The sequence below is a fragment of the Oncorhynchus masou genome, chromosome 29, assembly GCF_036934945.1.
Source record: "Oncorhynchus masou masou isolate Uvic2021 chromosome 29, UVic_Omas_1.1, whole genome shotgun sequence".
In the NCBI taxonomy this organism is placed as follows: Eukaryota; Metazoa; Chordata; class Actinopteri; order Salmoniformes; family Salmonidae; genus Oncorhynchus; species Oncorhynchus masou.
In genome coordinates, this window is record NC_088240.1 from 25,639,237 (window position 1) to 25,662,213 (window position 22,977).

Sequence of the window (22,977 nt, forward strand, 5' to 3'; positions counted from 1 at the left end):
AACTGAAGACATCAGATATCCCCTCTCATGTTGAGGACCACCAAGGATATAATCCTATTATACTGCAGATGCCCAGGGATGAAGATTCCTGCAGGGGTGGAGAGACGTGGAGATGCGGTCACTGTCAGAGAGTTTACCTGTAACCAGAGAGGAAGAGAAGAAGCAAGTGGGTCCAATCCTGTCAAAATCTGTCATGGGAATACAGCGATAAGCAGACCTCCTGCCTTCCCGCCTTTGGGACAACGACTCCCATTGTTAGGGCGGAGACAAGATTATCTTGTCATTCTTTGCAGTATCTCTGCTGTAACTTTCCGCAAGGTTAGAGTTCAAAGCAGGGCAGCAGGCATGTGGTCATGAGCTGGAAATTGCCTGGATCTAGAAAGCCCTATCAGACAACCCTATCAGTCTGGTACATATGGAGAGAAAGATAGAGAGAGGGATGGAGGGAGGGAGGGAGACGCTGAGAGAGACGCTGAGAGACAGAGAGAGAGAGAGAGAGAGAGAGAGAGAGAGAGAGAGACGCTGAGAGAGAGAGAGACGCTGAGAGAGAGAGAGACGCTGAGAGAGAGAGAGAGACGCTGAGAGAGACGCTGAGAGATATCTGAGATAGCCATCAAAGGAGTTGACCTGGATAATGTGGTTATATATGTCACTGGAGTCTTCATAGGGAACGGGAGCCAATGATTTGCCTCTCGGCTAGATGGTGAGGGAAACCATCCTGGGAAGTATAATCCATACACATCTACCAGATTGTGTGCATGTGTGAGGGAGAGGAAGGTAAGGAGAGAGAGGGAGATAGGAGAAAGAGAGAGCGAGAGAGAGAGAGAGATGGGAAGAGTGAGAGAGAAAGAGAGAGAGAGAGAGAGAGAGAGAGAGAGAGAGACTCAGTGTGTGACAGATTCTAATTACTGTGTAAAAACAACATATGGAATCTTCATTGTCCATTTCATCCCTCAATGTGCCATTAAGTCACCTCTCCTGCTCAATCACCATCAGTAGAGATTGTGTGGGGTCCGCTTTGTTTGTCTGGGTGCGTGAGTGTATGCATGCGCGTTTGCATTCCTGCATGAGTCCCTGTGTGTGTGTGTGTGTGTGTGTGTGTGTGTGTGTGTGTGTGTGTGTGTGTGTGTGTGTGTGAGAGAGAGAGAGAGAGTCATATAGGCATTGTGTTCATCAAGCAATCACAGACTGTTCCTCTGTGTTTTCACAGTTAGCGTGCTGGATGGACGCTTAAATAGGAGAAGATTCCTCTGGCAGAGCATACACCCAAACCAAGCTTACAGTAAAACACAGTGTAACACCAAAACAACTATGACAATATTACCCAACATGTTGTACATGCTATCAACAATGGACAAAGACTTTTATATGAAAATGGCAAAGCATTATTTTCACCCTTATCCATCCATCTGTCCTTCCACCGAACAAAATGTTACGTGACAAAAGGAATATACAAAGAAGCAATTTCTAAAATTGAACTCAAACATCATTATTCAGCCTTTAGTAGAGTCAACCAGTTAGTAAAAGATTCAGTTTGATTCACTTGACTTTAATCTTTCTCTGCTCTGTCACATTAGATTTCTTTAAGGGATTAGCATCCAATTTAATCAATCTGACTGAGTGGAACTACATTTAAATTCATGTTTATTTCTTTTCAAATCTGTTTGGTCATGATTCACAGAGATGAACCCTTATATTTTATTTAAGCTTTATTTAACTAGGCAAGTCAGTTAAGAACAAATTCTTATTTACAATGACGCCCTACACCGGCCAAACCCGAACAACGCTGGGCCAATTATGTGCCGCCCCATGGGACTCCCAATCACAGTCAGTTGTGATACAGCCTGGAATCGAACCCGGGTGTCTATAGTGACTCCTTAAGCACTGAGATGCTGTGCCACTCTGGAGCTGTGTGATGAAAAACTCCGAACTCAATTTTTGCACTTAAAAAATAAACATTTATTGAAAGCAGTACCTCCCCTCAATGCACTTTGAACATTTCATGACTGACCAAGAAAATGTATTCAAGATAGCTTCTGAAGTTTCATAACTGTATGTTTGTTAATGGGAAAATGTGGTCATTTTGACCATTTCCTAAAAAGTTTCTGTTTTGGAGATAAGGTTTTCATCAGACAGTGACGATATGTGTTCGACAAGCATGTAGCAATGTTTAGTGGATCTGAATATCTTTATATAGATCCATATAGCATAATAATATATACATATTACGTATATACATTATACATATGGAATCATGTAGTAACCAAAAAAGTTTTAAACAAATCAAAATATATTTTATATTATTCAAAGTAGCCACCCTTTGCCTTGATGACAACTCCCACCTTTATTTATTTCTCTCTCTCTCTCTCTCTCTCTCTCTCTCTCTCTCTCTCTCTCTCTCTCTCTCTCTCTCTCTCTCTCTCTCTCTCTCTCTCTCTCTCTCTCTCTCTCTCTCTCTCTCTCTCTCTCTCTCTCTCTCTCTCTCTCTCTCTCTCTCTCTCTCTCTCTCTCTCTCTCTCTCTCTCTCTCTCTCTCTCTCTCTCTCTCTCTCTCTCTCTCTCTCTCTCTCTCTCTCTCTCTCTCTCTCTGCCTCTGTGTTATTCAGCCAAACATCTGCGCCAGAATTCTGGTTTTGAGCTGATCAATGGAGGTACATGTGACACAGACAGAGCTGCAGCTGAATAAGGGAGGAGTGGAGATGTCGTCCTCTCTCTTTCTCTCTCTCGCTTTCTTTCTTGCTCGCTGTTTGTTGTTCTGTCTGTTGTTCTGTCTGTTGTTCTCGCTCTCTCTCTCCCTCGCTCCCTCTCTCGCTCTCTTCCTCTCTCCCTCCACTTGCTCTCTTTCCCGCACTCCACTCTCTCTCTCCCTCTCTCGCTCTCTCTCTCGCGCTCCACTCGCTCACGATCTCTCTCGCTCTCTTGCTCCTCTCGCTCTTTTGCTCTCTCTCATTCTCTCTTTCTTACTCTTACCCATGGAATGCCACTACAGGCCTCTATGCTGTGTGAGATCAGGACATCTGGTAACCAGCTTCTTTTCTGATTCATTAGCTGATGTCGCTGCTGTGGCCAGAGGGCTTTACAGTGGAGAGGAGAACTGAAGAAAGAAGATGGGGAGAGCGGGGGTGAGGGATTTTGGGGAGGTGAGGGTAGAGGGGGTTGCAATGTGGGAGGGGGGTGTGGTGTGGTGGGGAAGTGAGTTCGCAGCCTGGGAGGTGTTCTGTGAATACCTCATCCCTTACATACGTGATGAGGACCACGGAGATTAGTATTCACAATACATAATGTGAGCTCAGAGAGAACCCTTGGCAGGGGAAAAAAGACATACACACAGGCTTGCAGGCATACTAGCATGTGAACACACACACACAAACACACATTATGACAATTCCCAAGTTGCTCACATTTGCGTTGCCAATATATAGAGATACATTTACTTCACGCTTCACTAATAAGTATGCTATTACTATAGAAACCATGCATCTCACACCTGCTTATTCATTTCTACACAATGCAGAACGATTGCTCCTAACACTGTGTGTCTTGTATAATTTATTTCCTAACAGCACAGTACAAATCTGTGAAAGCATTATTTATTCCAGAATTAATTAATTATGCAAATGAGTTGCAATTAACTAATCTCTTTCTAAAACACCATTTGCATGTTAATGAACTACATGGCTGTGACACTATTTAATTGGGTAGATACTGTAGGTGCATTAAATGCAGTGTTTGTAGTAGACTATCACAGTGTGTGTAGCTAGCAGTTCTCCAGTCAATTTAACATGAAACTATTACAAGTGTAAATGACATTTGCAGTGTAGCACATAATACAAAATGATCCAGATGAATAATAATGTAGCCTACATTTCCTCTATGTTTCATTTATAAAGCAGTTACACTAAGATGTCATCTTTGATAGTGTCTTTCTGTCAGGAAGTTGGCTTCAACAAGTCAGTGGAAGAGTGTACCATAGAATGAGGGTTGTAATAGAACAACAGGGTCCAGGTGATGGTTAGTTAGTATCTCAGTGACCATCATCTGACCTCTCCTCTCCAGATAAGGTCTGAAGTCTGGGGAGACGCTGCCCTGTGTAATGAAGGGATGAAACCCTTTAAAACTACTTGCCTGGCTTTATCTCAGGTTTAGAAACCTGCGTCATACGCCACATGAAAGTAGTTTAGACCGTTAGAGGTTAAGGTTAGAGGTTGATGAGGGAGTGAAGAAAGCCAGGGAAATTGTAGATTAGCCTTTACAGCCAAATAACTGTGAACAAGAGAGTAACACTACTCTAGACCAGGGGTATTCAAATCTTACCCCATGAAGTATGGAACCTGCTGCTTTTCTGTTCTACCTGATAATTAATTGCACACACCTGGTGTCTCAGGCCTATATCAGTCCCTGATTAGAAGGGAACAATGACAAAATGCAGTGGAACTGGCTTGGAGGTCCAGAGTTGAGTTTGAAGGTTGGCAGTTGGTACTAGAGGGTATAGGCTTCCACGTGCTTTGGTTTGGCTGTATGCGAACCAAACAAGTGTGCTCGCATCCTCCCTTAAAATAACTTTGAGGCAATTGTACTGTTTGTCCATATTGAGATGCTGTAGCCAGTATACCCTTCTTAAAAATAGTCCGAATGAATCTAAGATAACTCAATGAATCTGTCATTCATTTAGATTTTTTTTGCAGAGGAGATCTTAGTCGGTGCAGTATTTATCAAGAATGGTCCACCACCCAAAGGACATCCAGCCAACTTGACACAACTGTGGGAAGCATTAGAGTCAACATGGGCCAGCATCCCTGTGGACCGCTTTGGACACCTTATAGAGTCCATGCCCCAACGAATTGAGGCTGTTCTGAGGGCAAAAGTGGGGGTGCAACTCAATATTAGGAAGGTGTTCTTAATGTTTTGTGCACTCAGTGTAGAGATTAACACTCTCTACATTGCTCTAGACAGTTGGTACTAGAGAGTAACACTCTACATTGCTCTAGACAGTTGGTACTAGAGAGTAACACTCTACATTATTCTAGAGAGTGTGATGTCTGCATATGCCAGGGAAATTACCTTTAAAAGTCTAGCACTGTTCGCAGGTCATTAATCTGCATTGGAATGAATCCTGGCGTTGGTTTAGGGCAGAGGAGAGAAGTTGTTAATGATGGAAACCCTACAGTTTTTGTGACTGTAAATTAAGCTGCCTCTCTATTGGCTGTCAATCTCTTGACCCTGCTGTCCTGTTGAAGGACAGCATCAAGGCTTCCCTCCATCCCTCTACCCCTGCAACTAATCTTATCGAAGACAGGAAAAAGAGGTTACAGTGTGGGTTTAGTATTAGCATTTTATTGACCTCCCCATTAGCTGTTGCTAAAGCAGCAGCTACTCTTCTTGGGGTTTGGACTAACTAACTTGGAACCTGGCCCTGTATCTCTCCTGATTGGGTGGAGGGTTCAAGAGTGAGAGACAGGACAGGACAGAGAGGTTATGGTGTGGGTCTGGATACCTGATTGGGGGCCTATCTTTCCATAGGATCCCACCACGCTAATGGACGTCTTTAAGTCTTCCCACCCTCCACCATCCTCTTGACCTGCATCTCCATCTGTGTCCACTCTGACCTCGGTGTTCTGTATCTCTGTGTCCATGTCAGAAAGAGAGCCTTGGTGCATCCACCTGGAAGCAGTCAGGGAGGAAAACACAGGACACAGCTGGGACAATAGCAGTCAACCAATGACTCTGTGTGACCATGGCAGAGAAGTCAATGATTCAGTGACTCTACTGGAATATCCCGGGTCCTCTAGTCTCTTTGTGTATGCAGAAGTAACAATACAGCCATACAAAATGGAAAGCAAACAGTCTGATTCGCTGCAGAAACATTTTGAATTAATTAATATTTGAATGTGTTTAACTCCTTAGTTAGTCCGTGGTGTATTGTTAAAAACAGGCTTTAGGAGAAACCTGGTCCGTATAATGAGTTCCGCCTGTTATATGACGTGATGGTGTATAATTAGCAAAGCCGTATTAATTATTATGATTAAAACATTAGCCATGCGGATCATGAATGCTGTGGTTTCAGTGTGATGAAATGACTCTGGATCCTCCTGACCTAAAAACCTCTCCTCTTATCCCCTCCCCTCCCTTGCCCTCCTCTCCTCTCCTTTCCTCGCTCTTCTCTTCCGATTCTCTCCAAGGCACCAGAAGGAAGATGTGTAAATGTGTTTTCATCCTCAGATGGCCCTAGTATACTAAACACACTTCTCGCCCCTGAAAGAATAGAGGGGTGATTTGGAAGGCGGCCAAATTACAAAGCCGTAATGAAAAGAAGGCGCCTGTGTTGGTTGAATGGTAGTCTGTCAAAAAATGGTAAACTTCTCTAGGGCAAAATGTGTTTCGGTGACTTGGCCATGTTTAAATGGGATCTATTAATCCCATGCAGAGGTAGAGAAAGAGGGGAGAGGAGGGGGAGGATGGGGAGGAGAAGAGGTGGTGAGGAGGGGGAGGAGAAGAGGAGGTGAGGAGGGGGAGATAGGAACTGGTGGGGAGGAGGGAGGGGAAATAAAAGAGGAGAAGGTGGAGGGAAGGAGTAAGAAAAGAGGAGAAGGTGGAGGGAAGCAATATGAAAGAGGAGAAGGTGGAGGGAAGGTGTATGAAAGAGGAGAAGGTGGAGGGAAGGAGTAAGAAAAGAGAAGAAGGTGGAGGGAAGCAGTACAAAAGAGGAGAAAGTGGAGGGAAGGAGTAAGAAAAGAGGAGAAGGTGGAGGGAAGGAGTAAGAAAAGAGGAGAAGGTGGAGGGAAGGAGTAAGAAAAGAGGTGAAGGTGGAGGGAAGCAATATGAAAGAGGAGAAGGTGGAGGGAAGCAATATGAAAGAGGAGAAGGTGGAGGGAAGAAGTAAGAAAAGAGGAGAAGGTGGAGGGAAGCAATATGAAAGAGGAGAAGGTGGAGGGAAGGAGTTAGAAAAGAGGAGAAGGTGGAGGGAAGGAGTAAGGAAAGAGGAGAAGGTGGAGGGAAGGAGTAAGAAAAGAGGAGAAGGTGGAGGGAAGCAATATGAAAGAGAAGAAGGTGGAGGGAAGGAGTAAGAAAAGAGAAGAAGGTGGAGGGAAGCAGTACAAAAGAGGAGAAGGTGGAGGGAAGGAGTAAGAAAAGAGGAGAAGGTGGAGGGAAGGAGTAAGAAAAGAGGAGAAGGTGGGGGGAAGGAGTAAGAAAAGAGGAGAAGGTGGAGGGAAGCAATATGAAAGAGGAGAAGGTGGAGGGAAGCAATATGAAAGAGGAGAAGGTGGAGGGAAGCAATATGAAAGAGGAGAAGGTGGAGGGAAGCAATATGAAAGAGGAGAAGGTGGAGGGAAGGAGTAAGAAAAGAGGAGAAGGTGGAGGGAAGCAATATGAAAGAGGAGAAGGTGGAGGGAAGGTGTATGAAAGAGGAGAAGGTGGAGGGAAGGAGTAAGAAAAGAGGAGAAGGTGGAGGGGAGGAGGAAGAAAAGAGGTGGTGGAGGGAAGCAGTACGAAAGAGGAGAAGGTGGAGGGAATGAGTAAGAAAAGAGGAGAAGGTGGAGGGAAGGAGTAAGAAAAGAGGAGCAGGTGGAGGGAAGCAATATGAAAGAGGAGAAGGTGGAGGGAAGCAATATGAAAGAGGAGAAGGTGGAGGGAAGCAATATGAAAGAGGAGAAGGTGGAGGGAAGCAATATGAAAGAGGAGAAGGTGGAGGGAAGCAATATGAAAGAGGAGAAGGTGGAGGGAAGGAGTAAGAAAAGAGGAGAAGGTGGAGGGAAGCAATATGAAAGAGGAGAAGGTGGAGGGAAGGAGTAAGAAAAGAGGAGAAGGTGGAGGGGAGGAGGAAGAAAAGAGGAGGTGGGGGAAGCAGTATGAAAGAGGAGAAGGTGGAAGGGAGGAGGAACGAAAAAAGAGAAGGTAGAGGAGAAGAGGAAGGAAAGAGGAGAAGGAGAGGAGAAAGAAAAGAGAAGGTGGAGGGGAGGAGGAAGGAAAGAGGAAAAGGTGTAGGGGAGGAGGAAGGAAAGAGGAGAAGGTAGATGGGAAGCGGAACGAAAGAGAAGGTGTAGGAGAGGAGAAAGGAAAGAGGAGAAGATAAATGTAAGGAGAAAGAAAAGAGAATGTAGAGGGGAAAAGGAAGGAAAGAGGAGAAGGACGAGGGAAGGAGTAAGAAAAGAGGAGAAGGAGGAGGGGAAGAGGAAGGTGGAGGAGAGGAGGAAGGAAAGAGGAAAAGGTGGAGGGGAGGAGAAAGAAAAGAGGGGAAGAGGAAGGAAAGAGGAGAAGGTGAAGGGAAGCAGCATGAAAGAGGAGAAGGTGGAGGGGAGGAGGGAAGGAGTAAGAAAAGAGGAAAAGGTGGAGGGAAGGAGTAAGAAAAGAGGAGAAGGTGGAGGGAAGGTGTATGAAAGAGGAGAAGGTGGATGGAAGGAGTAAGAAAAGAGGAGAAGGTGGAGGGGAGGAGGAAGAAAAGAGGAGGTGGAGAGAAGCAGTATGAAAGAGGAGAAGGTGGAGAAGGTGGAGGGAAGGAGTAAGAAAATAGGAAAAGGTGGAGGGAAGGAGTAAGAAAAGAGGAGAAGGTGGAGGGAAGGTGTATGAAAGAAGAGAAGGTGGAGGGAATGAGTAAGAAAAGAGGAGAAGGTGGAGGGAAGGAGTAAGAACAGAGGAGAAGGTGGAGGGAAGCAATTTGAAAGAGGAGAAGGTGGAGGGAAGGAGTAAGAAAAGAGAAGAAGGTGGAGGGAAGGAGTATGAAAGAGAAGAAGGTGGAGGGAAGGAGTATGAAAGAGGAGAAGGTGGAGGGAAGGAGTAAGAAAAGAGGAGAAGGTAGAGGGAAGGAGTAAGAAAAGAGGAGAAGGTGGAGGGAAGCAATTTGAAAGAGGAGAAGGTGGAGGGAAGGAGTAAGAAAAGAGGAGAAGGTGGAGGGAAGCAGTATGAAAGAGGAGAAGGTGGAGGGAAGGAGTAAGAATAGAGGAGAAGGTGGAGGGAAGGAGTAAGAAAAGAGGAGAAGGTGGAGGGAAGCAATATGAAAGAGGAGAAGGTGGAGGGAAGCAATATGAAAGAGGAGAAGGTGGAGGGAAGAAGTAAGAAAAGAGGAGAAGGTGGAGGAAGCAATATGAAAGAGGAGAAGGTGGAGGGAAGCAATATGAAAGAGGAGAAGGTGGAGGAAGCAATATGAAAGAGGAGAAGGTGGAGGGAAGAAATATGAAAGAGGAGAAGGTGGAGGGGAGGAGTAAGAAAAGAGGAGAAGGTGGAGGGAAGGAGTAAGAAAAGAGGAGAAGGTGGAGGGAAGCAATATGAAAGAGGAGAAGGTGGAGGGAAGAAGTAAGAAAAGAGGAGAAGGTGGAGGGAAGAAGTAAGAAAAGAGGAGAAGGTGGAGGGAAGCAATATGAAAGAGGAGAAGGTGGAGGGAAGCAATATGAAAGAGGAGAAGGTGGAGGGAAGGGGTAAGAAAAGAGGAGAAGGTGGAGGGAAGGAGTAAGAAAAGAGGAGAAGGTGGAGGTGGAGGGAAGCAATTTGAAAGAGGAGAAGGTGGAGGGAAGGAGTAAGAAAAGAGAAGAAGGTGGAGGGAAGGAGTATGAAAGAGGAGAAGGTGGAGGGAAGGAGTAAGAAAAGAGGAGAAGGTAGAGGGAAGGAGTAAGAAAAGAGGAGAAGGTGGAGGAAGCAATTTGAAAGAGGAGAAGGTGGTGTGAAGGAGTAAGAAAAGAGAAGAAGGTGGAGGGAAGCAGTATGAAAGAGGAGAAGGTGGAGGGAAGGAGTAAGAAAAGAGGAGAAGGTGGAGGGAAGCAATATGAAAGAGGAGAAGGTGGAGGGAAGGTGTATGAAAGAGGAGAAGGTGGAGGGAGGCAATATGAAAGAGGAGAAGGTGGAGGAAGCAATTTGAAAGAGGAGAAGGTGGAGGGAAGGAGTAAGAAAAGAGAAGAAGGTGGAGGGAAGCAGTACGAAAGAGGAGAAGGTGGAAGGAAGGAGTAAGAAAAGAGGAGAAGGTGGAGGGAAGCAATATGAAAGAGGAGAAGGTGGAGGGAAGCAATATGAAAGAGGAGAAGGTGGAGGGAAGCAATATGAAAGAGGAGAAGGTGGAGGGAAGAAGTAAGAAAAGAGGAGAAGGTGGAGGAAGCAATATGAAAGAGGAGAAGGTGGAGGGAAGGAGTAAGAAAAGAGGAGAAGGTGGAGGGAAGCAATATGAAAGAGGAGAAGGTGGAGGGAAGAAGTAAGAAAAGAGGAGAAGGTGGAGGGAAGCAATATGAAAGAGGAGAAGGTGGAGGGAAGGAGTAAGAAAAGAGGAGAAGGTGGAGGAGAGGAGGAAGAAAAGAGGAGGTGGAGGGAAGCAGTATGAAAGAGGAGAAGGTGGAGGGGAGGAGGGAAGGAGTAAGAAAAGAGGAAAAGGTGGAGGGAAGGAGTAAGAAAAGAGGAGAAGGTGGAGGGAAGGTGTATGAAAGAGGAGAAGGTGGATGGAAGGAGTAAGAAAAGAGGAGAAGGTGGAGGGGAGGAGGAAGAAAAGAGGAGGTGGAGAGAAGCAGTATGAAAGAGGAGAAGGTGGAGAAGGTGGAGGGAAGGAGTAAGAAAATAGGAAAAGGTGGAGGGAAGGAGTAAGAAAAGAGGAGAAGGTGGAGGGAAGGTGTATGAAAGAAGAGAAGGTGGAGGGAATGAGTAAGAAAAGAGGAGAAGGTGGAGGGAAGGAGTAAGAACAGAGGAGAAGGTGGAGGGAAGCAATTTGAAAGAGGAGAAGGTGGAGGGAAGGAGTAAGAAAAGAGAAGAAGGTGGAGGGAAGGAGTATGAAAGAGAAGAAGGTGGAGGGAAGGAGTATGAAAGAGGAGAAGGTGGAGGGAAGGAGTAAGAACAGAGGAGAAGGTGGAGGGAAGCAATTTGAAAGAGGAGAAGGTGGAGGGAAGGAGTAAGAAAAGAGAAGAAGGTGGAGGGAAGGAGTATGAAAGAGAAGAAGGTGGAGGGAAGGAGTATGAAAGAGGAGAAGGTGGAGGGAAGGAGTAAGAAAAGAGGAGAAGGTAGAGGGAAGGAGTAAGAAAAGAGGAGAAGGTGGAGGGAAGCAATTTGAAAGAGGAGAAGGTGGAGGGAAGGAGTAAGAAAAGAGGAGAAGGTGGAGGGAAGCAGTATGAAAGAGGAGAAGGTGGAGGGAAGGAGTAAGAATAGAGGAGAAGGTAGAGGGAAGGAGTAAGAAAAGAGGAGAAGGTGGAGGGAAGCAATATGAAAGAGGAGAAGGTGGAGGAAGCAATATGAAAGAGGAGAAGGTGGAGGGAAGAAGTAAGAAAAGAGGAGAAGGTGGAGGGAAGCAATATGAAAGAGGAGAAGGTGGAGGGAAGCAATATGAAAGAGGAGAAGGTGGAGGGAAGCAATATGAAAGAGGAGAAGGTGGAGGGAAGAAATATGAAAGAGGAGAAGGTGGAGGGGAGGAGTAAGAAAAGAGGAGAAGGTGGAGGGAAGGAGTAAGAAAAGAGGAGAAGGTGGAGGGAAGCAATATGAAAGAGGAGAAGGTGGAGGGAAGAAGTAAGAAAAGAGGAGAAGGTGGAGGGAAGAAGTAAGAAAAGAGGAGAAGGTGGAGGGAAGCAATATGAAAGAGGAGAAGGTGGAGGGAAGCAATATGAAAGAGGAGAAGGTGGAGGGAAGGGGTAAGAAAAGAGGAGAAGGTGGAGGGAAGGAGTAAGAAAAGAGGAGAAGGTGGAGGTGGAGGGAAGCAATTTGAAAGAGGAGAAGGTGGAGGGAAGGAGTAAGAAAAGAGAAGAAGGTGGAGGGAAGGAGTATGAAAGAGGAGAAGGTGGAGGGAAGGAGTAAGAAAAGAGGAGAAGGTAGAGGGAAGGAGTAAGAAAAGAGGAGAAGGTGGAGGGAAGCAATTTGAAAGAGGAGAAGGTGGTGTGAAGGAGTAAGAAAAGAGAAGAAGGTGGAGGGAAGCAGTATGAAAGAGGAGAAGGTGGAGGGAAGGAGTAAGAAAAGAGGAGAAGGTGGAGGGAAGCAATATGAAAGAGGAGAAGGTGGAGGGAAGGTGTATGAAAGAGGAGAAGGTGGAGGGAGGCAATATGAAAGAGGAGAAGGTGGAGGGAAGCAATTTGAAAGAGGAGAAGGTGGAGGGAAGGAGTAAGAAAAGAGAAGAAGGTGGAGGGAAGCAGTACGAAAGAGGAGAAGGTGGAAGGAATGAGTAAGAAAAGAGGAGAAGGTGGAGGGAAGGAGTAAGAAAAGAGGAGAAGGTGGAGGGAAGCAATATGAAAGAGGAGAAGGTGGAGGGAAGCAATATGAAAGAGGAGAAGGTGGAGGGAAGAAGTAAGAAAAGAGGAGAAGGTGGAGGGAAGCAATATGAAAGAGGAGAAGGTGGAGGGAAGGAGTAAGAAAAGAGGAGAAGGTGGAGGGAAGCAATATGAAAGAGGAGAAGGTGGAGGGAAGAAGTAAGAAAAGAGGAGAAGGTGGAGGGAAGCAATATGAAAGAGGAGAAGGTGGAGGGAAGGAGTAAGAAAAGAGGAGAAGGTGGAGGAGAGGAGGAAGAAAAGAGGAGGTGGAGGGAAGCAGTATGAAAGAGGAGAAGGTGGAGGGGAGGAGGGAAGGAGTAAGAAAAGAGGAAAAGGTGGAGGGAAGGAGTAAGAAAAGAGGAGAAGGTGGAGGGAAGGTGTATGAAAGAGGAGAAGGTGGATGGAAGGAGTAAGAAAAGAGGAGAAGGTGGAGGGAGGAGGAAGAAAAGAGGAGGTGGAGAGAAGCAGTATGAAAGAGGAGAAGGTGGAGAAGGTGGAGGGAAGGAGTAAGAAAATAGGAAAAGGTGGAGGGAAGGAGTAAGAAAAGAGGAGAAGGTGGAGGGAAGGTGTATGAAAGAAGAGAAGGTGGAGGGAATGAGTAAGAAAAGAGGAGAAGGTGGAGGGAAGGAGTAAGAACAGAGGAGAAGGTGGAGGGAAGCAATTTGAAAGAGGAGAAGGTGGAGGGAAGGAGTAAGAAAAGAGAAGAAGGTGGAGGGAAGGAGTATGAAAGAGAAGAAGGTGGAGGGAAGGAGTATGAAAGAGGAGAAGGTGGAGGGAAGGAGTAAGAAAAGAGGAGAAGGTAGAGGGAAGGAGTAAGAAAAGAGGAGAAGGTGGAGGGAAGCAATTTGAAAGAGGAGAAGGTGGAGGGAAGGAGTAAGAAAAGAGGAGAAGGTGGAGGGAAGCAGTATGAAAGAGGAGAAGGTGGAGGGAAGGAGTAAGAATAGAGGAGAAGGTGGAGGGAAGGAGTAAGAAAAGAGGAGAAGGTGGAGGGAAGCAATATGAAAGAGGAGAAGGTGGAGGGAAGCAATATGAAAGAGGAGAAGGTGGAGGGAAGAAGTAAGAAAAGAGGAGAAGGTGGAGGGAAGCAATATGAAAGAGGAGAAGGTGGAGGGAAGCAATATGAAAGAGGAGAAGGTGGAGGGAAGCAATATGAAAGAGGAGAAGGTGGAGGGAAGAAATATGAAAGAGGAGAAGGTGGAGGGGAGGAGTAAGAAAAGAGGAGAAGGTGGAGGGAAGGAGTAAGAAAAGAGGAGAAGGTGGAGGGAAGCAATATGAAAGAGGAGAAGGTGGAGGGAAGAAGTAAGAAAAGAGGAGAAGGTGGAGGGAAGCAATATGAAAGAGGAGAAGGTGGAGGGAAGCAATATGAAAGAGGAGAAGGTGGAGGGAAGCAATATGAAAGAGGAGAAGGTGGAGGGAAGCAATATGAAAGAGGAGAAGGTGGAGGGAAGGGGTAAGAAAAGAGGAGAAGGTGGAGGGAAGGAGTAAGAAAAGAGGAGAAGGTGGAGGTGGAGGGAAGCAATTTGAGAGAGGAGAAGGTGGAGGGAAGGAGTAAGAAAAGAGAAGAAGGTGGAGGGAAGGAGTATGAAAGAGGAGAAGGTGGAGGGAAGGAGTAAGAAAAGAGGAGAAGGTAGAGGGAAGGAGTAAGAAAAGAGGAGAAGGTGGAGGGAAGCAATTTGAAAGAGGAGAAGGTGGTGTGAAGGAGTAAGAAAAGAGAAGAAGGTGGAGGAAGCAGTATGAAAGAGGAGAAGGTGGAGGGAAGGAGTAAGAAAAGAGGAGAAGGTGGAGGGAAGCAATATGAAAGAGGAGAAGGTGGAGGGAAGGTGTATGAAAGAGGAGAAGGTGGAGGGAGGCAATATGAAAGAGGAGAAGGTGGAGGGAAGCAATTTGAAAGAGGAGAAGGTGGAGGGAAGGAGTAAGAAAAGAGAAGAAGGTGGAGGGAAGCAGTACGAAAGAGGAGAAGGTGGAAGGAATGAGTAAGAAAAGAGGAGAAGGTGGAGGGAAGGAGTAAGAAAAGAGGAGAAGGTGGAGGGAAGCAATATGAAAGAGGAGAAGGTGGAGGGAAGCAATATGAAAGAGGAGAAGGTGGAGGGAAGAAGTAAGAAAAGAGGAGAAGGTGGAGGGAAGCAATATGAAAGAGGAGAAGGTGGAGGGAAGGAGTAAGAAAAGAGGAGAAGGTGGAGGGAAGCAATATGAAAGAGGAGAAGGTGGAGGGAAGAAGTAAGAAAAGAGGAGAAGGTGGAGGGAAGCAATATGAAAGAGGAGAAGGTGGAGGGAAGGAGTAAGAAAAGAGGAGAAGGTGGAGGAGAGGAGGAAGAAAAGAGGAGGTGGAGGGAAGCAGTATGAAAGAGGAGAAGGTGGAGGGGAGGAGGAAGAAAAGAGGAGAAGGTGGAGGGAAGCAGTATGAAAGAGGAGAAGGTGGAGGGAAGCAGTATGAAAGAGGAGAAGGTGGAGGGCAAAACTAAACCAATTTAGTGCCAACAAGTTCTCTGTGGTAAAAGTGTAATGGAACAATTGAAACGATAAAACATCATGATCCTTGCTGTATGGTGGTGATGTCACTGTTGTGACAAGATCTCACTGAGAGTCCGTGCTTTTCTAGTAACAAACAAAGTTAGAACTACCAGTAGACAATTATACTGTAGGTTCTCTCTTTTGGACTCCAGTATTTAATCATCAGTCTATCATGTTTTTGCATATTCAGCTCTGAATAAGGCATACATTCTATTCATAAGTGATGTGAGCAGAATAAGTTCTCACAGGAAATGAAGAGAGAAGTGCCCATGGGTTCAGCTGGGTCCAACGAGAGAAAGCCAGTCAGTGGTAGAGAGAGAGAGATGCTGAAAATGTATATAATGTATCTCTCCTTTGAAAGATGCCTGAGTCCTGCATGGTGAGCATGAGTTTGAAGTGGAGAGTTTTCTTTGAAACAAAGGAACCAAAGACAGTCAAAGTAGAGGGGGACAGATTGAAGATGCACACCTTCTCCAACTCCACACACACACATTCACGCTGTCTCCATGGTGGTGTAGTTCTGGTTCAAATGAAGACAGTCTAAACATAGCTCACCCCCCCCCCAACCCCCCCCTCAGCTATTCATGCTCACACCTCCCAATTAACACTCCCCCAGTATGCAGCCTCATATTACCTAGAAACTGAGCAGGCAATACACGCCGACATCACTCCTCCCTTCCTCTCCCTACTCTGCGTTTCTAATGGAAAATAATGTAGGAGTTAAAGGTTGTGATTATTCAGACAGTAAGGCAACTCATGGTGGTGAACAGCCACACACAGATCCCAGCTAGGCTAACACCTTGGTTCATCTTCACAAAATGCCTTTGAACATAATTAAATTGGCTTCCAACTGATGATTATTCATTAACGCTTTATTATTTTTGTGAAAGATGATTTCACAACCTCCACCACTTTTCTTACCTCTCTCTCTCCCTCTCTTTCACCGTCTCTCTCTCACTCTCTCGCTCTCTTTCTCTCTATTTCTGGATTCGAACAGCAAACATGCGTCGTTGAGAATGAGCTAATTGCTGAGAGGCAGATTGAAATCCAATTAGCAATGATCGTATGGTTGACACTTCTCTGTGGTTAGTCGATCGGCCCAATGCCTGCAGGAGACCACACTCCTCATCACATCACTCTTCAAAGACATCAGGAACTTTGGAGCAGATGCTCCATTATCTAATGAGAATTGGAGTTCGAGTGGGACATCGTTAAAGTAGTATTAGGGTGGGAATCCAATTCAGTTTGTTAAGTCAAAGAGATTGTAGACTAGACACTAGACTACCATTTGGTTGCAGGAGAACAGCCAGTCATTTCTATGCGATGGCCATCACATAGAAATAGATATTCCAGTTCAAGTCAACATTCTGTGACAGGGCTGTAGACAAGACAATCGTTTGGTCAGTGGTGTCAGCTGGTGACATGAAGGGTTGAGGAGGATTGAGACTCCTCTGGTTTTGGTTGCAGGTCAAAGCCAAATCATTGTAGTGAAAAGTAAACATACAAAAGTAAACATTGTAGTGAAAAGTAAACATACAGTGAAATGTTTGCTGACAAGCCCTTAACCAACAATGCAATTTTAAGAAAATTAAGTGTTAAGTAAAAAAAATATATAATAAAAAATAAAAGTAAGAAATAATTAAAGAGCAGCAGTAAAATAACAATAGCGAGGCTATATACAGGGGGTACCGGTACAGAGTCAATGTGCGGGGGTACGGGTTAGTCGAGGTAATTGAGGTAATATGTACGTGTAGGTAGAGTTAAAGTGACTATGCATAGATAATGAACAGAGAGTAGCAGCAGTGTAAGGGTTCCTGTCTTGGGGGGGGGGGGGGGGGGGTAGGTATATGCTGTCTTTATACTGTATTTAGTCAACAACATGTGAAATAAACATACACTGTTCACAGCCCACAGATCAACCACCAGCTTGTTGTCAGCAGACCAGAAGCACCATTAAAGGAAAAAGTACAGACAGGATAATACTGACACATGCATACAAACACACGATAACATACACACTATACACACTATACACACTATACACACTATACACACTGTACACACTGTACACACTATACACACTATACACACTATACACACTATACACACTATACACACTGTACACACTGTACACACTGTACACACTGTACACACTATACACACTATACACACTATACACACTATACACACTATACACACTGTACACACTATACACACTATACACACTATACACACTATACACACTGTACACACTATACACACTATACACACTATACACACTATACACACTATACACACTATACACACTGTACACACTATACACACTATACACACTATACACACTATACACACTATACACACTATACACACGTACACACTATACACACTATACACACTATACACACTATACACACAATACACACTATACACACTATACACACTATACACACTATACACACTATACACACTATACACACTATACACACTATACACACTATACACATGTACACATGGGTTTTGTGTTGTAGATATGTGGTAGTGGAGTAGGGGCCTGAGGGCACACACTTAATATGTTGTGAAATCTGCTATGAATGTATTGTAATGTTTTTTTTTTTATGTATAACTGCCTTTTGCTGGACCCCAGGAAGAGTAGATGCTGCCTTGACAGCAGCTAATGGGGGATCCATAATAAATACAAATACTGTGATACTTTCTGTATTTAGAAAGTTCTATATCTTGAAAACTTAATTGCTGACATGCAAAACATCTTGGGACTGCATCAACAGTGGACTAATGAAATAAATACCAAAAGATACTTTTGAGTGGTATTTTCACATGGCCCAGTAATGTACAGACCTGAGTGTTCTGCGTCCCAAAGGACCCTAAGGGGTTTCGTTTATTACTTCTTTGCGTTCCCATTAGTCTTGCTTCTGCTTAGAAAACAGTGCCAATGTTCAATTATACACATTCTGGCTCAAACTATCACCCCCAAGTTTGTCCTGAAGCTGCAGCATGTGATTGTTTTGTCATCGGAACAGTCTCCATAACCCCATAAGTGGGTCAGTGTGGGCCTTTACAGTACTCTGCTTTCCTCAAGTCCTTTCACCCCGCAGATCACCTATTTACACTCACTTAACTTATTGTACCATATATCCCATGTCAAACAATAAGGGCTTTTTAAAATGATATCAATGTAAAATGCTGCCACAACCATCAGATATAAACCCACAGATCAAACGAGTTAACAGGACATATATATCTAGTAAATATTCCCACTGTCTTGGCAACAACAGCACTTTTCCCTTTTTATGTCACAACAGATTTGTATCAGTGTTCTTCAGTCATCATTCATGGTGAACCCATCACCTCGCGACAGATGTTTGCTGATTCAGATCCTTGTTCCTTTTCTTTCTCTCTTTCTCTCGCTATTTTCTCTACTCCTGGCCGCCATGCCCCCTGTCTCTGTGAGTCAACTCTCGTAACGCATGGAGAACACAACACAACATGCAGTCGGAACCCTGTCACATTGGACGGGCCTCACATCCACAGCAACAACTCCGACCCTGACATAGAATCGTGGATATCACCACATTTTGAAGGTCTCTATTTTACAGAGATCGTTTTATTTACAGCAACTGGGGAAGCTCCTTTCAACAAGTCTACAAATGATAGCATTTCCACCTGACTCCCCTGGAAGCCAGCTGTACCATGTGTATCATAACACAGGAGAGCTCATTCAATAAAGCACCTTGTCAAAATGTGTCAATTATTGGAACGGTACATACCAGATACTAATGCCCTCCATCGAGGCCTTAGTTGTCTGAACAGAGTAAAGATACTACAGTATAAAAAATACCAGGTTTTTATTGAATTGGGGTTCCTGCCTTGGTAATACAAAATGCACAACAAGACGTGTTCAACTCTTGTTAAAATTCATTCTTTGAATGATGTAAATTAGTCTTTGGGTGCAGTAGCCCAGCAGTAATCTGTTGTGGTAGCACATCATTCTCTTTCTTCCTCTCAGATACCATCTTATGCCATCTGTGAAAACCATTTCAAAGCTATTTATGATCTCCTAAACGGGAAGTGAAAATAATGATTCTGCTTCCCCACTACAAGGACTTATTTCTTATCTCAATGAGTAATGCTGACAGTCATATCTCTAAAAAAATAAAAATAATCACCACAGCTGTGATGGATATAATTTTGAAAATGCCGAAAAATTATTTGTTCCTTCGATATGATGGGATCTTTTTGTGGGAAATGGAGGTGGAAATGCCTTTATGCACAAATATTGATATAATAACCATCCTATGGAAGTAAATATTGAGTTACACGATGATATGTTGTGTGGTCCTTCCACTATGACTCGGGAAACCATGCAGTGTATTCGGCTACAAATTAAATAAATTGCGACGAACTTCACAGGGTGGTGAAAGTGCATGGTGATGTGCTTGATGCTCCTTTCCAATAAATATCCAGGGTGTTATTCTGATCATTCTTCCGCATTAAATGATTAGATGGAAACCTGCTTAGTGGTGGGAAAATACAAAACATTTCTTAATGCGAATTCTAGAATATTCACATCAAAATCTGTTGCCAATTGGATGGAAACCTATCGACTGTTGATGGTAAAAACAGGAAAAGAGGGAACAATTACATTTGATTGATTCTCCATTAAATTCACGTTATGAAGTTATACTGATTGACAAACAAGGTGTTGACACTGCAAGTCTACTTGGCATCGCACTAATATTTTCTGTTCATGTGTCATAGTATTTTTAGCCAGGGATAATTCCATTACTAGAGTAGCACTGCAGTCAGCCCATAGAGTCAGCCTAGAGACTACAACCCAAACCAGTGTATGATTCAATCAGGTTCTGAAAGATTAGTATTTGCATGGCTAAAGACGCCGCTGCCTTTCTAAGCCAAGCCACACAACGCCATGGAGCTATTGAGGAGAAACAGAGAAAGAGAGTACTCAGTGAAATGAGACTGGAGTTCACCACAGATAAAGGGCCTAGTATTCAGCTGACTAGTTCACTCTTGATGAGGATAACACTGGACAATAGTGTCCTTGATCACAGCTCAACCTGCTGCTACTGCTTCTACTGCTGCTGATACTGCTACTGCTGCTACTACTGCTTCTACTGCTGCTGCTACTTCTACTACTGCTACTGCTACTACTGCTTCTACTACTACTGCTACTGCTGCTGCTACTTATTCTACTACTGCTACTACTACTGCTACTGCTACTACTGCTTCGAATACTGCTTCTACTGCTTCGACTACTGCTGCTGCTGCTGCTTCTGCTGCTACTTCTTCTACTCCTGCTACAACTACTACTACTACTACTACTACTACTGCTACTACTGCTTCGACTACTGCTACTGCTGCTTCGATTACTGCTACTGCTGCTTCTACTACTGCTACTGCTACTACTGCTTCGACTACTGCTACTGCTGCTTCTACTACTGCTACTGCTACTACTGCTTCGACTACTGCTACTGCTGCTGCTGCTTCTGCTGCTACTTCTTCTACTACTTCTTCTACTACTGCTAATGCTACTGCTACTGCTACTACTTCTTCTACTACTTCTTCTACTACTGCTACTGCTACTGCTGCTTCGACTACTGCTACTGCTGCTGCTGCTTCTGCTGCTACTACTTCTTCTACTACTTCTTGTACTACTGCTACTGCTACTGCTACTACTGCTTCGACTACTGCTACTGCTTCTTCTGCTGCTACTTCTTCTACTACTGCTACTGCTACTGCTACTGGTACTACTGCTTCTACTACTGTTCTGCTACTACTACTGCTGTTGCTGCTACTGCTGCTGCTCATTCTAAGGTGCTAGACATCTCCCTAGTAAAGTAGAGCAAACAAACAAATCAATGAACTCTCTATTTGTGTTGTGTATTGACAAACAGCTTTGGTCTAGAAGGCAAATTCATCTATAATACATATAGTACTGTTATTTTTGCATCTGAAAACAGATGGCACATAGCAAACCACTGAATCACAACTCCAGTATCCTCCATATGCAGAGCACATCTGAAGGCCACAAATGTTATTTGCTTAATTAAACACCATGTTTGATTCATCATCAAAACCTATAAAGAACTGGTCCAGCAGAATACCATGTTCTCACTAACACAAATCATACAGTTAAGTTTGTTTAAATGCAAATGTCACAATACTGTTAACTAAATCATGTAAAACAATCAAAGACAAAAAAAGAGACTGTTGCTGCTACAGCTTGATGGTGGTCCCTTTCTAGGCTAGCCAGGCATGTCGCTGTGCCTGTGACGTTAGTCAGAAACAGCACAATCACACACACACAAACACACGCACCTCCCCCCACAGACACACACAAACTACACTCAAACTGCACTAATCACAGACAACTCACACATTTCAATGACAAGCTGAACATCAAAGAGATTCTCTTCAACAGCTCCTTCCTATGAAAACAGCTGTCCCATTTTCAAACGGAATCGTATCGTCTAGATAGGGAATAACTCAGCAATCACACACATATACACAGCAATTACACAAATGATCTCTGATGACAATCTGAAACTGCCTTGGCACGCCTTGTATGGCCCAGTCATTAGGGCAACAGTTATCTGAGCTGGACAATGCTTGATGTCTGTCGTAAAACTTCCATAAAACCACCGTATACGTGGGTTCAAATGCTATTTGAAATGATTTCAAATACTTCTGCTCTGTGTTTTATTGAGCTTGCATGGCAAAATGGAACCCGTTGAATTGTCCCAAAATGGCAAATCCCGCCCATTTGGCGGTGCAGACAAGCTAAAGTAAACGCTCAAAGTATTTGAATGATTTCAAATAGTACTTTGATCCCAGGTCTGCAGTACTGTATGGGTGTGGTTATCTCCCTGACTCAGTAGTTGACTTGTGTTAAGCCAAGATAGCCTCCCATGGCACTATAATGGAACATCTAACGTCTTCTGTTTCTGCTTATATTCAGTTATTAAACCATATATGTTTCGCTCTAATGACAAGAAGGAATCTGTGTCCCAAATGGCACCCCATAGCGCTCTTGTCAAAAGTAGTGGACTATGTAAAGGGTGAAAAGGGTGCCATTTGAGATGCAAACATAGTCATGGAGCTCTTGGTTAGTAACAACCCACATCATCCAATAACTCAATATTTGCCAGAAGCTTTTGAACCACAATGTATGGAAAGTGATTGAAGGAGTGCTATGTTGGTTTTCTTACTGTAGGCTACCCATGAAGTCACCTCAATAACAATGCTTGCTCGATGTCAGCACAGCAGCAAACATGGGTTGAAATATTATTTTAAATCTTTCAAATACTTTGAGCATTTGCTCTACTCTGCCTAAATTGCCAGATAGGTGGATTTGCACTTTTGTGACTATTCTATTGGTTTCATTGCACCAGTTAAGCGCAATCTATCCCAGATAAAGTATTTGAAATGATTTCAAATAGTATTTGAACACAGGTCTGCTCAGCAGTGGTAGTAATAACGTAGAAAGATAGCCAGGAGAGGTATAAGCAGGAGACCTACATGCGGTAGAGCACAGCTAGACATACAGGGCTATTGATGAGGACTGAACACAGAGCACTTCTGTGAAACATTAGACACGGGCTAGGCACATACCCACATGTGCACACACACAAACATACACACCTGCATGCACACACGCATGCACACGCACGCCTGCACGCACGTACACACACACAAACATACACACCTGCATGCACACACGCATGCACACGCACGCCTGCACGCACGTACACACACACAAACATACACACCTGCATGCACACACGCATGCACATGCACGCCTGCACGCACGTACACACACACAAAAGTATTGATGATAGGTGTACTGTTGCTTCATGTATTGTATACATGTGTTTATTGTGAATGTCATCCTGATATTGGCTACTATGTCGCTACTTCCCATACGTTGGGTTAGTAGTGCTTGGCAAGCAGGGTTTTGTTGCCGTTCGTGCCCTTCCTATTGAGTAGTAGACTGTATATACTGTATGTATCAAGGGGCCCTCGAGATGGTCATCAATATTAGTTATTTCTTGTGTAGGCTTCTATTCTACTTGAAATAAAATCTTGGGAGAGAAAAATGACCATGTTAGCTTTTGCTGGTGACAATGATACATCTGCCAGCAGGCACATCTATACAACCCCCCGTTGGTCGCCCGACTTATCAACTCACTGTGCAGCCCAATCAGCTATGCAAAATGGTCTTAAGTGGCAACAAA